The sequence below is a fragment of the Schistocerca nitens genome, chromosome 6 (assembly GCF_023898315.1).
Source record: "Schistocerca nitens isolate TAMUIC-IGC-003100 chromosome 6, iqSchNite1.1, whole genome shotgun sequence".
Classification (NCBI taxonomy): Eukaryota; Metazoa; Arthropoda; class Insecta; order Orthoptera; family Acrididae; genus Schistocerca; species Schistocerca nitens.
The window spans coordinates 176,530,938-176,536,213 of record NC_064619.1 but is presented as its reverse complement, the minus strand read 5'-3'; positions in this window follow the sequence as shown (position 1 = coordinate 176,536,213).

The window sequence follows — 5,276 nt, the reverse complement described above, 5'->3', positions numbered from 1 at the left end:
AATCACCTCAGAATAGTACATCATATAGATAGAAGAGTTAGGACTACATTTAAGAATAGCTACATTTTAATATCAGTATTTATTCAGTGAGTACAAGCATTTGAGAGCTAAAAATTATTTTAATTCCCTTTTGAATACTTTACCTCTGTGGCATCTTATAGCACTTGGCAGTTTGTTAAACCATATCTGGCCATCAATCCTAGGACTATGATCTGTTCTCTTTAGTTTAGTTCTGTTTCTGAAGAAGCAATCTTTTTGTCTTGTGTTATGGGTATGCACATCAGAGCACTTAGTTTCATTATTTCTATGGTCCACAAAGAATGTTATTAATTTGTACAGATACAAGGAATATACTGTTAAATATTTATGTTGTACAAAGGTTTCCCTACATGAATCTATGTATCCTAGTCCATGCATGGTCCTGATTTCTCTTTTCTGCAGTGTTAGGATTCTGTTCATGTGTCTATCAGCAGCTCATCCCCATACTTCTATTCCATAATTAATATATGCAAGTATTGTTCCATAATAAGCAGTTTTTAATGTTTGTTCAGAGACTAGTTTTGATAGTTTGCTAATTAAGTGCAGTGAACTGCTGATTATATTGCATACAGAATTGATATGGTCTACCCATCTAAGATTTTCATCTAGGTATATCCCCAAAAATTTACATTTGACAGTGTCTACTTTTTTCATTCCACTTATATTATCAATACAGGTTTGGTATGATTTACCAAGTTTAAATGGTAATAGCTGGGCTTTGCTTATATTGACTTTTAGACCTTGATCATGGAAGTAAGTAGTTATATGACTTAAGCCATCAGTTGCAGCCGATGTCAAGTCATTAGTTTGTTTGCAAAACAACAAAAGTGAGCTATCATCTGCACAACTTACTAATTGGGAATACAGAGGTGCCTCTAAATCATTAATGTAGACCAGGAAAAGGAAAGGGCCCAATACAGAGCCCTGAGGTACACCTTGTTTTACTGTTTCATAGCTAGATTGGAAATGTTTGACCTGATCACTAATTTCATAACACAGCTTTGTACACTGCTTTGTGATTGGTTAGATAAATGGTTAGTAGTTGCATTTATATTGTAAGTTTCCAGTTTACTTAGTAGTAGCTCATGGTTCACCGAGTCAAATAGAAATATCCCTGCTGTCTGCATTCCCTCATCCAGGACATCATACACCTTGTGGAGAAATTCGGTAATTGCTGTAATCGTACTGTGATGCTTTCTGAAGCCATGGTGTGTTTCTGCTAGTAAATTATTCTTTGTGAAATAATCAATAAGTTGTGTCAACAAAACAATTTCAAATATTTTACCGAAAATTGGTAATAGTGATATGGTCCAGAAGTTTGATAGCTCTTGTTTCAATCCTTTTTTATGCACAGGTTTGACTGTACTTTTCTTCAATATATTTGGAAATGTGTGCTCCCTGATACTACTGTTGATCATATGGGTAATTATTCGAACTAATTTCTCATTGCATTTTTTGATTATAATACTACTCAGCCCATCCCAGCCAGAAGAGGTCTTATTCTTTAAGTTATTTATTTTTTTCCTATTTCCTCCACACTCACTTCCTTAAATTTAAAAGCAGTTTCCAGCCTAGGGTAAGGCTTTACCATCCGAGTCAGACCTGTGTTATTAACTGGATTCACAGCTGAAGATATAAAATATTCATTAAATATATTGCAGATTTTTATCTGTATCATTAATAAGGTTTCCTTCATCTTGGATTCAGTCAATTTGAGCATCTAACTTAGGGGTGGCTTTGCGATATCTATTTATTATATTCCATGAAGTCTTCCCTGTATTTGTTGACTGAGTTATTTTCTTATCTAGGATATGTTTTCTTAAATTTGAGAGCTGTTCCTGAAATTGGTTTTTAGCTTGATTGTGCTTATCCTTTTGTATTTGCAATTTACTTGACTTATGTAGCACACTTAGATCCTCGATATTTTGCCTGAGTTTAATCATGTAAGCTGGAAGAGTCAGTCTGGTGTTTTTTACATTTTTGTTGTGAGTTACTACTTTCTTAATGTCTTTCTTTGGGCAGCAGAAATTAAGATATTGTAAAACAATATCATAAAATTTGGCCTATTTAAATTCGGGCCCTTTTTGCTGAAGAACTAGTTGCCATTCCTCAGATGCTAGTTGTTTACTTTTAAAAGCATTAATGATTTTCTCTTTAAGCATTCTTTTATGTTCTACAACCTGAGTCTTTTCTTGGGTGCTTGTGTGTTCATAGTCTACAAATTGACATTTGTGGTCTGAGTAGTGGAAGTCCACATTCCAGCATCTAATACTATCTTTTACCTCTTTACTTAGTGTTATGTAGTCTATTGTACTAGAAGTAGACTGTTACTCTTATATCTTAATTTACTGCATTCATAAGATTATAGGAGTTAAGGGTATCTATTAGCCTGCTGTTATGGTTATTGTAAGATGTTGCCTCTATATTCAAGTCACCAAGTATTGTTACCTCATTTGGGTCACAGTATCCCACTATTCTACTAACAATATCTATGAAATGCCCCACCTCTGATTTTTGTGGGTGATAAATCCCAATAATTTTCTGTTTCACCGTGACCTTTCTGCAACCTTTGATATGAAGTTCAATGTCTGTCACTTCAGACACGCCTTCATTATTACACGGATCTAGATGGTTTAATTTATTTACTTTGAGCTGCTCTCTAACAAATATTGCTACACCTCCACCTTTATGATGCTGTCTACAGTAGCTATTTCCTAGGAAATAGCCATCTAGTTTAAAGTAAATAATTTCCTCAAATTTCAGTCCATGCTCGGTTAACACAACTACCATTTACAAAAGTCTGCAAGACATTGAGCTTATTTCTGAGATATTGTATATTTAAGTCCATGAGCCTTAATGGTACTTTTAGTTTGTCACTTTGAATTTTGTCCTGTTCTGGATTGTTTATATTGGCCCAAATCTGGTTGGAGTTGGTCCTTTCCACAAGTTTCCCTGCGTGTTGGGATTTAGGGCGATAGCCCGTCTGTTTTCACAGCTGTTTCCATGAATTATTATGTCAACAGCTTTGTTTATGTGTGATGCAAGTCTCTTTCTACCAGACAGATTTAAATGTTGACCATGCATTGTGAAACTATTGTTTTCATAGCTGTTGACGTTAAGAAGTCTTAAGTTTTTAAACTTGGAGGAGAAATGTTATAATTTTTGATTTGTTCATCGAATTTCACTATTTACACAAGACAAGTCCGCCAGATCAAATCTCAGAAGTATATTCTCTACTATCACATTTGTAGTCGATAGCAACTGCAAGATAACGATCAGATTTTGTAACGCCGGAAATGCATATCCTCCTATTTCCATCTATTGTACTATAAATTTTTTTCCTTATTTTGTTACCTGAATATATGACATTTCTGTGCCATTATACATTGTAATTGTTTTACTATTTGTATATATATTTATGCATCTATTTCGATGTACAATTGGTTTGTTTAGTAAATATTATTTGTATTTTACACTGGGTCTTGCCTAGGGAAAACTATGCTATCGAACGAATACATCGATAGGTCGTGTGGAGAACCAAAGTGTTAAGAATCTTTGGTAGTGTTAACTCTGCCGCGTGGAGCGCGGGCAGAGCAGAGGGAGTCTGACTGGAGTAGGGCAGTGCAGCAGGTGTGTTGTGTGACGCTCCTGCGAGTTGCCGCACTTTCGGGGTTTGGCAGCATGTAATTGCGCTCGACTTGCTATGATAGTCGCGGACAGGAAGCATTAGCTGGCGCACATCAAGAGCCCGTTTCACCAGGTGACCGTTTCGAGAAGAAGGCGCGCCAACATCCAGCTTCTGCAACGGCGCCGGCCGACAATGAGTGACTGTCGCCACCTCCTCGATCGACGGCTTCAAACCTTCAATCAACCAACAAGGAAGACTGGAAGCACATAAAGTTTTAGAATTGTATGGCAGACCTCAGCTTTTTGAAACTGTTCAAATCACAAAATTACAGCAACACAGCATGAACCTTTGTTGCCCATTGTCCCAATTGCATTACCAAGCAGGGTCCCTTCCTTTTCCGGAATGAACCCGAGTGTCGTTGAAATTCATACGCCAGCATTAAAGTAATATCATTCCATTTCACTGCTTTAAGTTCAAAGTTCAGTTAAAGTATTCATAGCTGGGCTACAATATTTAGATTACACAAGCACAAATTAAGAGTGCGAGTTTTGTTACCATATTTTAGCTTACCTGTGACTGCAGCTCAGCTTGGTACATACTAAATTTTACTATAGTTAATTGTTCAGAATCATTTAATTCAAGTTCAAAGTTAAATCTCTTATTTTTAAATTGCATAGATTCAAGTCGCTTTTGAAATGATTGTTGAGGTAGCCCAAGACTAACTGTATTTCACTGAATTTCGATGTGCTTCAGAAACAAAGCTCACTATTAATTTCAGTCACTAAATTAACTTTCAATTTTCCGGTTTTATTAATTCTTTTGCTATATTAAGTCAGAGTGTAGTGAAATTTATTACTTCTGACAAACATTCAATTGTCACACTACACGTGTCAACCTTCAGTTGCCACGCTTCTAGTGCTAATTATATTTGCAATAACCTTTGTTTTTCAGTTACTATAGTAATTGTCCATGGGACTGGCGACCGTAATTTTCCCCAAATCTCAAATGTCTAATTACCGCTAGTTAATTGTTAACGTAACGGCTGCACATTTACTTTCTTTATTAACTTTACCCCTTTTCAAAATTAATTTCCACCAGTTTCATTTGCATTTTTCCTTTCATTTAGATGTAACCCTTTCGTCCCTCTTTACCGACAGATAAACTTCGGTGACGATTGCTTTTCCCAAATTCCCATTAGGTACACGTGGTTTAATTTTTCACTGTCATTAAGGACGATAAGTGAGGGGGAGGTAACACGTGGCGACCTGGTGACAGGACAATTTTCGGATTTGAGGTTGTTCTGGACACGAATTTTGCATTGTACAAATCTCATAACAAAGTACTGGTTATGAACAGGCCATTACGTCAGCGAGAATAAGTAGTGGGAGTAATCCTAATTATATTTGAGATTTGGCATTTATATCGAAAATTATTAAAATGAGTGAAGGCAACAATTACCAATATTTGGTAGACTTGGATACGGAACAATCGGTCGAACCGTGGGAAACACACACCGCGGAACCCATTGTTCAGGGGCAGGTGGCTAGCATGAAAGACGCAACCCCCGAAACGCAACAAAGAGCAGAAATGGAATTCCAAACTTTAGAAA